This window comes from Podarcis muralis, chromosome 2 (assembly GCF_964188315.1).
Source record: "Podarcis muralis chromosome 2, rPodMur119.hap1.1, whole genome shotgun sequence".
Taxonomy (NCBI): domain Eukaryota; kingdom Metazoa; phylum Chordata; class Lepidosauria; order Squamata; family Lacertidae; genus Podarcis; species Podarcis muralis.
Genome location: NC_135656.1, coordinates 124,765,389 through 124,776,621, shown reverse-complemented (window position 1 = coordinate 124,776,621; position 11,233 = coordinate 124,765,389). Strand labels below are relative to the sequence as shown.

Below are 11,233 nucleotides of genomic sequence, written 5' to 3'. Positions count from 1 at the left end.
TGAAGCACCACTTTAGCTAATGGGGCCTCCTGCTGCTGCTGCGCCGCTGGAGCACGATTTCTGTTCTCGTCCTGAAGCAAAGTTCTTAACCCGAGGTAATATCTCTGGGTTAGCTTACGTGTGGGAATGTTCTGGGTGGCAGGAGAGGCTATATTGTTTATTAATATCCTTCCTAACTTGCACTAGGAAGTTCCTTTACTTAGCAGAGTTACATTCCCATTTTACATGCACAGCAGATAGCTGGTTGCAGGCTCGTGTGAGCTTTTCACTACTATACAGTTCAGCCTGTCTCAGAATAAACTATACATTCCTGGTGTGTGTTAGCATTTCACTACTCCCATTGCAAGGACCATCTGATTCTTGTTTCCTTTCTGTTCCGTGAGAAAGGAAGCCAGTCTGTGTGAATTCCGTCTCTGGTACTATTGTACTTTTTCTTTCTGCTCTGTCTTGCGACAAGACAGGATGTCTGTATGAGGGCTGCTCCTCTCATATGTATTTGTTATGTTTTTCATCTGTAATTAGTAGAAATAAAGTAGGTATGCCCAGGTACCTCCTCTCCTCCGTCTGCGCTGCTTTTACTCTGCTATACTGGGCGCTCACAAGAGAGCAGCTGTGAGTCCCAGAAGACAAGGACCCCTTCCCGGGAATGCTGCGTAGCTGTTCCAGTGCCGGAGGAGGCCGTGGGACCTGCAAGAGTGTTCCATTATCAGTCCTGGGCCCAGGCGCTGTGGGCTGTTCGCTGTGGGAGCTGTTTGTCCGGGAGCCCTGCCAGAGAGTGATAGATGGAGGTATGTGATGTGGCTGCCAGCAGGCTTCTCTGCATGCCAAGGAGAGCTAATTAGGTCTAGTATACCGAAAGGTGCCGACAAAGGTCCATATAGTTAAAGCCATGGTTTCCCTGTAGTGATGTATGGAAGTAAGAGCTGGACCGTCAAGAATTGATGCTTTTGAATTCTGGTGCTGGAGGAGACTCTTGAGAGTCCCATGGACTGCAAGAAGATCAAACCTCTCCATTCTGAAGGAAATCAGCCCTGAGTGCTCACTGGAAGGACTGATCCTGAAGCTGAGGCTCCAATACTTTGGCCACCTCATGAGAAGAGAAGACTCCCTGGAAAAGACCCTGATGTTGGGAAAGATGGAGGGCACAAAGAGAATGGGGCGACAGAGGACGAGATGGTTGGACAGTGTTAAGTTGTGGGTGAACATATCAGACAACACAGCGATTCTTCAAACAGCTCTTGTTTATTCACAGGCCAGGACAGAACTGAACTGAAGGGTTCAATCAGCCTGCTTATATAGAGCTCCAGTACAATGTTACTGTAACAACTTTCTAAAACTATCCAATCACTGAACGTCACTTTCGATCCCTTATTTGCATAACTATCTACAGTATCCCCCTGCTGGCCCAGGGTGAGAACTTCAGTACATAGCAGACAGTGTTCTCAAAGCGACCAGCATGAGTTTGACCAAACTGCGGGAGGCAGTGGAAGACAGGAGTGCCTGGCGTGCTCTGGTCCAGGGGGGTCACAAAGAGGCAGACACGACTAAACAACACATACCTAAAGGATCTTCACTCGCTCCCAGTATGTTTCTGAGCGTGTGTGCGTGCGCGTGCACACACACACACACAAAAATATATATCTGCTTTACATTTTATAATATTCAACAACCTTAAAATATCAATGACTTCCTGTGGTGTTTGCCCTCCTAGGTGGGTCATAAGGAAAGGGTTAAATGAGTGTGAAGTGATTGGCAAGTGGGAACCCAAGGGGAGGAGTTAGAGTTAGAGTTGTTGAGGAGTCAGTCAGGTGTTAGAGAAGAGAGAGGGAGGATAAGTCTGTGGGTTGGTCAAGTTTTGATGTGAGAGAGTGAGAGAAACAGTTAGGAGGAGTCAGATAGACAGTTGGGAATAATCACTTAGAAGTTATTAGGAAGGTAAAGGTCAGTAAAGCAACAAAGATTAAGAAACTGACAAGAAAATTTATCTGAAACCATAACCTTGTTAATGCTTATAGAATATGCTTATTTGATTTAATGTTAACAACTGTCTGGACTCCGTGTGTACCTGAGAGAAACGGGTTGGTGGCAGCGGGGAAGCAATCACAGTGGTGGCACCGGGATCAATAGACCATCAAACGTGATTGCCACACTTCCCTTCCTCTCTTTCCATGGTTCACTTTGCACAATGCATATTTTACATGAACTAAACCATTCAGTAGTCCATTATTGCATCATCAAAACTTATTTACACTGTTGAAGTTATCTTAATGCTTCCGTTATCACCTTTATTATTTATATTGGTATTAGAAGTCCTAGCGAGAAATATCAGGGCAGATGAAAATATTAAAGGAATCATATAATTGAAAGGCTATGCAGGCGATCTTGTAATTACGGTAGAAGAGCCTAAAGAGTCTCTTTAGAAGACAAAAAATCATTTCTCAAGTTACAGAAGCCTGGGTCCAAGTCCCAGCCCTGGGGGGGCCTCCCTTGTCCTTCCCGGGGGGGGGGGGGCGGCTGAGCATCTCCTCTCCCCCCTCCCCTGCTCGCTCTGCTATTCCCATTTCCTTCCCCGCAAGACAAAGGGCTGGGGGTCTCCAAGGAGGCGCCCCCTCGGGGGGAGGGGCTCCTTTCTCCTAAACCAGCCCCTCCCCCGCTCGCCGGATCCCCAGAAGGGGGGGAGGGGGAGGAATCCCCCACTTTCCTTTCACCCCCCCCTTCCCAGCTGCCCTGTTTGCAGATTCAGGGGGAGGAAAAGCGCCTCCTTCCCCCCCCCAATATATAGATATATTTCGCACCTCTTTCCCCTCCTCCTCTGCAGAGCTGCTCCTCTTCCGGGAAGGTGGATCAGGCCCCTCCCCTCCCCTCCCCCCTTGGCCCCCTCCCTCCCTGCCTCTCTAGGAAGCGGAGCTCACTGACCGGGGGGGGGGGGAGGAATGAGTGGCCCCTCCCTCCCCGAAGACACCAATTCTCCTCCTCCCAAAGCAGCTCCGTTTTCCTGATTCTCTCCTGAGAAGGTCCCGGGTTCGATCCCCGGAGGCGGCAGGGAAGGAGACCCCCCCCCACCTGGGAAAAAGTCCTCCGGGGCAGGAAGGGGACACCCCCCCTTCATCTCTTTTAATCCCTTGCCAGGAGAGGGGGGTCCAGTCAGTCTCACCCCCATTTCCAGACAGGGGGGAGGCAGGGCCGGGGCGCAGGGGGTCCCCGTTACAACAGCCCTGCAAGGTAGACCGGAGTTGCTGCGCCCTTTTGTGACTCGGAGCAGTAACTTACGACCACCCTAAATGGGGTTATCCCTTGCCATTATATATGTGTGTGTGTGTGTGTGTGTGTGTGTGTGTGTGTGTGTGTGTGTATATATATATATATATATATATATATGCTTTCGTAGATTTTCACGGGTACAGGAATGCAGGTTTTGGTGTCCTCGGGTGTCTTCCCGTGTAAAAGTTGGGGTGTCTAGGCGACGTTTCGACGAGGTCTCACTCGTCATCTTCAGGCTGGTGCTTTCGGCTTCTTGTTACTGGAACAGAGCAGGATCTCAGTGTTTGAGTTCCTATAAATACTGTTGAGGAGGTGTGGCCTCTAATGTTCTGGGCAGAGAGGAAGTTCCCAGGCTAGTGTGCCTTTTCTTCTTTTGTTTCTTAATTACTTGAGGGATATCTTGAGTGATTTCTTGAGTTGTATCCTGAGTACCACTTAGGTGGGTCATTAGGTGTGGATTAGTTGCTAAAGCCTTTGTGTCTTGACCTCTTGAACTTTGTGAAGAGTTTTTCTGAGAAGATGGTTGTACTGCATTTTGTTGTGCTCTGGCTTGGCTTCGTGTATAGGGGCGAGCTGTGGTTTTGTGGCACCTCCGGATGCTGCACCCCCCTGCAATCCCTACACAGATCTGGCTGGCACAGACCACAAAACCACAGCTCGCCCCTATACACGAAGCCAAGCCAGAGCACAACAAAATGCAGTACAACCATCTTCTCAGAAAAACTCTTCACAAAGTTCAAGAGGTCAAGACACAAAGGCTTTAGCAACTAATCCACACCTAATGACCCACCTAAGTGGTACTCAGGATACAACTCAAGAAATCACTCAAGATATCCCTCAAGTAATTAAGAAACAAAAGAAGAAAAGGCACACTAGCCTGGGAACTTCCTCTCTGCCCAGAACATTAGAGGCCACACCTCCTCAACAGTATTTATAGGAACTCAAACACTGAGATCCTGCTCTGTTCCAGTAACAAGAAGCCGAAAGCACCAGCCTGAAGATGACGAGTGAGACCTCGTCGAAACGTCGCCTAGACACCCCAACTTTTACACGGGAAGACACCCGAGGACACCAAAACCTGCATATATATATATATATGTATATATATATTGTCAGGGGCTCAGGGACTGAGCCACAGGGGAGAGAGGAAATGGAGAGCGAGGGGGAGGAATCTGAAGGCAGCGGAGGGCAGAATGACAGTGACCCGAGAGATTCCATGAGCCTCTCCAGTGAATCGGAAGATTCCCAGAAGGGAGCGCCAATGGCCAGGGCAAGGGGGGCCCCAGGGGGGACACACCAGGAGCAAGGGGCCAGCGGAGATTCCCAAAGCAGTAGCTGGAAATCAGGGCCAGGTTCCCCACCAGAGCGCAGTGGGGGGGAAGAACCCCATAGGTCAGAGTCAGCGTCTCCTCCGGGAAGCAGGGAGGAGGAGTCAGGCCCAGCTAGCGTCTCCGAAGAGGGAAGCAGCGACAGGAGCAGTGTAACGGTCAGAAGGAAGGTGGCAGGCTGGGCGCGCGCGCAAAGTTCAAATGTACAGGCGCGCGGGACAGCAGAAAGCCCGGATTGGGAACCAGGTCCTAAAGCCCGCCGGAGGGAGGGGGAAGACTCGGAGGACTCAGCGTCAGAAGAATCTAGGAGGGGCAAGACCCCAGCGGGCAGGCGGACCCAGAGGAGAAAGGAGCAAAGGAAAAGGTGGAGCAAGGCTAGGGTCTTAAACTGGTGCCTGGGGGAAGGAGACTCAGACGGAGCTTCGGCGGTCTAGAATCAGAGACGTAGAGTTGCACGCCAAGAATGTAAAAGCGAAGCAGAGCTTAAATAAAGACTATTTCATATAACAACAGCCTGGCGTTGGTCCTTTGTGAGCTGGGACCTAGGGCAGCTCTGACATATATATATATATCCGCTGATTTTGTGTGAGCTGCTCGCAGGACAGCTTTGGTTCAAAGGCAAGATTGAAATGCAAAGGTTTTCCCCCTTCGTAGCAAAGAGCTCTTCCGCCGCCCCTCCTCTCCAGATCCAGGGCTCCCCCCTTCCTCTCCCCCTTTGAAGACAGAGCCAGAGCATCAGCCCCTCTCCTGGGAGTCTCTTCCCCTGCCAAACAGCTCTTGCTGGCAAAGGTTTAGTCAGAATCGCCTTTCTTGCAACTTGAAGCCATGGGTTCGAGTCCTACCCTACAGCCTAGAATAGTTATCTTTCTTTGTTGCTGCATCACCCTGTGGACTCAGGTTAAGCTAGTGGTCCACCGAGACCCCAGGATCCTTCTCACATGTACTGCTAGTCAGCCAGGTGTCCTCCATCCTCTATTTGTGCAGGTGGGTCTTCCTGCCTAAGTGCAGGACCTGACATTTGTCCCTGTTGAAGTTCATTTTGTTACTCATTCTGTTATTTAAGGACATGCCCCAGCGGAGATGCTATTCCTGTTACAGGAAATCTCAGGGGAGTATCAATAGCGCAAGTTGCACCCAAATTCTCGGTCCTCGTCCTCCCGAGTGGTGGATCTATGGCTGGGCAGTATCTGTCCCACCTCAGACTGCAGGGGAGGCAGCTGGCAGGATGGACTGCTCCCCAGTGCACTCCTTCTCCCAAGGGAGGAGGGTCCTGGCTGGACATCTCCTCCCCCCTGACTTGGTCTGCTTCCCCAAGTGGTGGAATCCATGTGTCCCAGAAAAGAGGGTCTTCCTTGCAGGCTGAAGTGGTGCAGTCCAGATACAGGCTAAACCCCAGGGGGTGTGGAGGAGGCAGAGACTTTGGGCCTCTCCCTCCCTTCCCCACCCCTTTGAGAGCACACCAGGCCTCACTAGTGAAGGATGGGTTCAGCCGTTCCTGGAAAGAGCCCTGAAAACTGGTCACGCCAGGTCCACGTGCCCCTATGACAGGGGTCTGCAACCCGCGGCTCCGGAGCCGCATGTGGCTCTTTTACACCTTTGCTGTGGCTCCGGGGCAGATACTAGCGAGGGGAGGAGGCAAATTGTGCGCCCCGACACTCCCCACTGTGGTGGGCGCTGTACTGGCTGTGACGTCGCATAGGGGCGGTGCGTGCGTTAGTCACGCACCGTCCCGACGTCACCTTCCCGCCCACTGTCAGATCAGACATTAAGGTAAGAAACAATATATGCAGTGTTATATTTGTTTTAAATGTCGCAATGGTTTTGCGGCTCCCAGGTTTTTTTCCTTCAGAAACGGGTCCAAGTGGCTCTTTTTGTCTTAAAGGTTGCAGACCCCTGCCCTATGACCTTCAAAGGAAGCTTCCTCTTGGCTGCCTCAATGCTCAGAGGTGGCTCCTGCCTCCAGGCAGCTTGAGGATTTGTAGAAAGTTGACCCTTAAGTCTGGGACCTGCACACTATAGACATCCACAGGGTTTCTCCCCTAAGTGTGTTATCTTGGGGATAATGTGATGTGAGCTTCCAGTGAAGCATTTAACACACTTAGGCCACCTCCCCATTGCATCGAGGTCTCTCTGGCACTGCCCACTCTCTGCTCTGCCACATTCCCCCTTCATGCAAGATTTGCAGCTAGGAGGCCAGTCCTTCCTGGTTATGCCGCTAAACAGATCTGCCCCCCCCCTGTTAAGTCGTGGGTTGACATAGCAGCCGGCACAGCGATCTCTTCAAGTAGCTCTTTATTATGGTAAGCTGGAATAGAACTGACAGTGAACAGCTCAGCCGGCCTGTATTTATAGGCAGCCGGCTGTCACATTGTAACCACAACAGCCCAGAGTTCCCGCCTAAAATAACTGCCGCGGACCTGAGTGAAAACTATCTACAGACCTGAGTGAAAACTATATACAGTATCCCCCTGTTGGCCCAGGGTGAAACTACACTACATAACACCCCTCCCCACCGAGATAAGGCGTTAGTTACAATCGTAATGGTTTCCTTATATACAGCACTACGCGTAATGGTTCAATTAGGCACAAAAGCATATCGGTTACATTTCCCATACTTAGACCAACAGTGATACCTGTCCAACAACATAGTCCTTTAAATGAGTTGGGCGCTTGGAAACTCTGCCAGACCGCCGGGGACTGGTAGCCAAGTCCGGAGGGCCACACAGTTCTCGCTGAGGCTGTGGTGCGACCCTAGGTGGCGTTGGAACCAACTCCCCTGGATCCGCTGCTGTGAGTGGAGCCTCCGCAAGTGGAGTGGTCTGAGTCTGTTCTGAGACGGCTTGGTTCGGCTCCACGCTGGCAGTTTGCGAGGGAGGTGTAGGTGGAGCCTCGCCATCTGTACGTGTCTCTTCTGGAGCCGCAAGCGCAGTTGGGGGCACCTCGGTAGTGTCCAAGTCCCCAACCCTGCGCCTAAGTTGGTCTATGTGCCGTCGCCACAAGCGCCCGTCTTCGAGTGCCACCTGGTACGAGCGAGGTCCAGTGACTCCCACTACTGTGGCTGGCACCCAAGGGATGTCCCCCACATAGTTCCGGGCAAAGACCTGGTTTCCTGGGACAAATGACCGTGGTGCGTTGGCACAGCCTGGGGGTTCAGCCACGGCAAAGTCTGGGTGTAGCCGGTCGAGCGGTGACCTGAGGCGGCGGCCCATAAGCAGTTCCGCAGGACTCCTCCCTGTGGCCGCATGAGGGGTGATGTGTTGCGCGAACAAGTATTCGGCGACCCGCTCATGCCAGTCTCCCCGGTCCAGGCGCGCCAGTGCCTCTTTTGTCGAGCGCACCATTCTTTCCGCTTGCCCGTTGCTGGATGGATGAAAGGGTGCCGTTAGGGCATGGCGGATGCCCAGTCCCAAAAGATACCGCTCAAACGTGCCTGATGTGAACTGCGGTCCGTTGTCAGAGACAAGGACATCAGGACACCCATGCGTTGCAAACAGGCCTCGCAGCACCCGGATGACAGCTTCGGTAGTGGTGGAGGGCATCAGGGCGACCTCCAGCCATTTGGAATAGGCGTCCACCACTACCATAAAGGTCCGGCCGTGAAAGGGGCCAGCCAGATCGATGTGCACCCTCGACCAGGGTGTCTTTGGCGTCTCCCACGTGTATCCCTTAGCTGCCGGTGGTGCAGGCCTCGACTCCTGGCACGCTTGACAGGCGGACACCCAGGCAGTGATGGCATCGTCCATATTAGGCCACCAGACGTAACACCGAGCCAACGCCTTCATTTTGACAATTCCCGGGTGGCCAACGTGCAGAGCCTCCAGGACGCGCTGACGGAGTCCCTGGGGAATCACGACGCGGTCTCCCCACAGCAGACAGCCGCGATGAGCTGAGAGTTCATGTTGTCTGGTTGCGAAGGGCTGGAACTCCGATGCAAAGGGCCCTTGTGGCCACCCCCTCCACACCCAGTTGAGCACCCGGCTGATGGTGCGATCCTGGGCAGATGCGGAGGCCACAGTGGCAGCCGACACAGGCGCTGCCGGAAGATCCTCAATCAGAAGGAGCGATGAAGCTGGAGCCGGGTCTTCCACAAATGCTGGAAGAGGGCAACGGCTGAGGGCGTCGGCATGGCCCATCGATTTCCCCGGGCGGTGGATGAGCCGGTAGTGGTAGGCAGCCAGGAAAACAGTCCATCGCAGCATGCGTGGTGAGAGGACCGGTGGAGTTGGACGATCACCGGCGAGGAGGCCCAGGAGTGGCTTGTGGTCAGTGATGAGGTCAAAAGTCCTGCCATAGAGGTATTCATGAAACCTCTTCACTCCAGCCACAAGTGCCAATGCCTCCTTGTCGAGCTGGCTGTAATTCCGTTCCGTCGGAGATAGTGTCCTGGAAAAGTAGGCGAGCGGTGCTTCTCTTCCATCTGGAAAACGGTGACTAAGGACAGCCCCGATGCCAAAAGGTGAGGCGTCGCAGGCAAGGACCAGCGGCCTGGATTCACTGTACTGTACCAGCACACTGTCCGAAGAAAGGAGAGCCTTGACCGCGTTGAAGGCCGCCGTCTCCCGATGACCCCAGGCCCAAGGCGTCTTAGTGCTAAGGAGTCGGTGAAGAGGCTCAGCCACTGTGGCTTTGTGGGGCAGGAACATGTTATAAAAGTTCAGCAGCCCCAGGAACGCCTGCAACTCCGTTTTGTTCTTTGGAGTGGGGGCCTGCTGGATAGCGCGGATCTTGGATGTGGTTGGATGAAGACCGGAGGCATCGATAAGATAGCCCAGGAACTCTACCTGTGGAACGGCGATCTGGCACTTCTCCCTTTTTACCTTGAGCCCGGCCTCCTGGAACCTGGTCAGCACGGCACGGAGGCGCTCGAACAGCTGCTGGTGTGAGTCTGCAGACACCAAGACGTCATCAAAATATGGTACCACGCCCGGAAGCCCTTGCAGGAGACGCTCCATAAGGCCTTGGAAGATGCCAGGAGCCACACTCACCCCGAACTGCAACCGGCGGCAACGGAATGCCCCCCGGTGGGTGACGATCGTCTGGGCTTCAGCAGTGGCATCATCGACTGGCAGTTGTTGATAGGCTTGGGCAAGGTCCAGCTTAGCGAAGACCTTACCCTCACCCAGGGAATGCAGCAGGTGTTGGACAACAGGAACCGGATAAGCGTGCTGCTGAAGTGCCTTGTTGATCGTGCACTTGTAGTCAGCGCAGATTCTCACCGACCCATCTGGCTTGACAGGCGTGACGATGGGGGTTTCCCACTTTGCGTGGTCAACCGGCTCCAAAACTCCTTGGGCGATCAGTTTGTCCAGTTGTTCGTCCACCTTAGCCTTGAGAGCAAAGGGAACCCGGCGTGGCTTTAGCTTGATGGGGGCGACTTGTGGATCCAGGCTAAAGGAGATGGGCGTACCTGTATATTGGCCCAAGGTGCCGTCAAAAACCTCGGCAAAGTCTTTGACCAGACCCTCAGTCTCTGCGTTAGAGATGCAGTTGATGCCGGTGACTTCCAGGCCGAGGGCATCAAACCAGTCTAGCCCTAGGAGGCTTGGCCGCTGACCTTCGACCACCACCAACCGGAGCAGGCCCGAAAAATCCTTGAAGGCGATCCGGAACCGGCCAACGCCTACCACGGGAACGTCGTTTCCCTGGTAGTCTCTCAGGTGTACGCGGTGAGAGTCGAGTTGCCTTTTGGACACTCTGGGTACCAGTCTTTTGATGGTGCTCCATGACACGATGGACAGGGCAGACCCGGTGTCGATCTCCATGTCACATGGAGCTCCTTCAATGAGCACCGTGACGTTCAGCTTGCATCTCGTAGGCGAGTCGGTTTGGCCAATCGTGGTTCCAGACGGGCAGCGGCAGTTGGTGAGAGCGAAACAACTTTCCTTGGCAGACTGGAGTGAAGACTTGGACTTGCGAGTCGATGAAGGGGGGGTGTCAGACGGAGCCGATCGGCAGACCTTAGCGATGTGGCCCCTTCTGGAACACCTCCTACAGATGGCGTCTCTGAATCGACACTTGGCACGGGAATGGTTGCCTCCGCAGCCAGCACATTCCGGTTGGCCCTTGGACTTCTGTTGGAACTTCCTGCGCTCCCGCTTTGTCTGGTGCACATCATCGTCTTCACTGGAGGATGCCTCCTCACTGCTGGCCTCTTCATGATGCACCGGAACGGGCTCCCTAGCAAGACGCAGGCTGCTGGACTTGCGGATCTCCTGAGCGGAGCGTTCAGCAGCTTCTGAGGCCACAGCCTCCTCAATGGCTTTCTGTAGCGTGAGGTCTGGCTTGGCTAGGAGACGCCGTTGCAGATGGATGTCCCGGACCCCGCAGACGATTCGATCCATCAGGGCATCGTCTAAGTCTCGGAACTCACAGTGCATTGCAGCCTGTCGCAGGGCGGTGGTGTAGTTGTTGATTGACTCCCCCTCTGCCTGGTTCCTGTGGTAGAACGCATGGCGGGCAGCAATCTTGGACGGCTTTGGTGCGTAGTGGTTGCGGAGCTTCTCTTGGATCGTGTCCCATGGTGATGCCTGGACTGCTTCAGGCGCAACCAACGCTCGGGCCGTCTCAAACACCTCAGGCCCACAGAGGCTGAGGAATAGGCCCCGCTTCCGATCCTGTGATACTGCTGTCAGTTCGTTGGCTTG

The 11,233-nt window shown here is 53.8% G+C and overlaps 2 protein-coding genes and 1 long non-coding RNA gene across 3 annotated transcripts in view; 1 reads left to right on the top strand and 2 right to left on the bottom strand.

Moving 5' to 3' along the window:
* The window catches only part of LOC144326657 (uncharacterized), a 279,931-nt gene that overhangs the window by 1,682 nt on the left and 267,016 nt on the right, over positions 1-11,233 (top strand). The gene's annotated exons all lie outside the window — the stretch shown is intronic.
* LOC144327086 (uncharacterized) overlaps positions 1-11,233 on the bottom strand; it is a 68,560-nt gene that overhangs the window by 16,005 nt on the left and 41,322 nt on the right. The gene's annotated exons all lie outside the window — the stretch shown is intronic.
* Positions 1-11,233, bottom strand: part of LOC114604181 (uncharacterized) — a 63,923-nt gene that overhangs the window by 30,360 nt on the left and 22,330 nt on the right. The window lies entirely within an intron of this gene.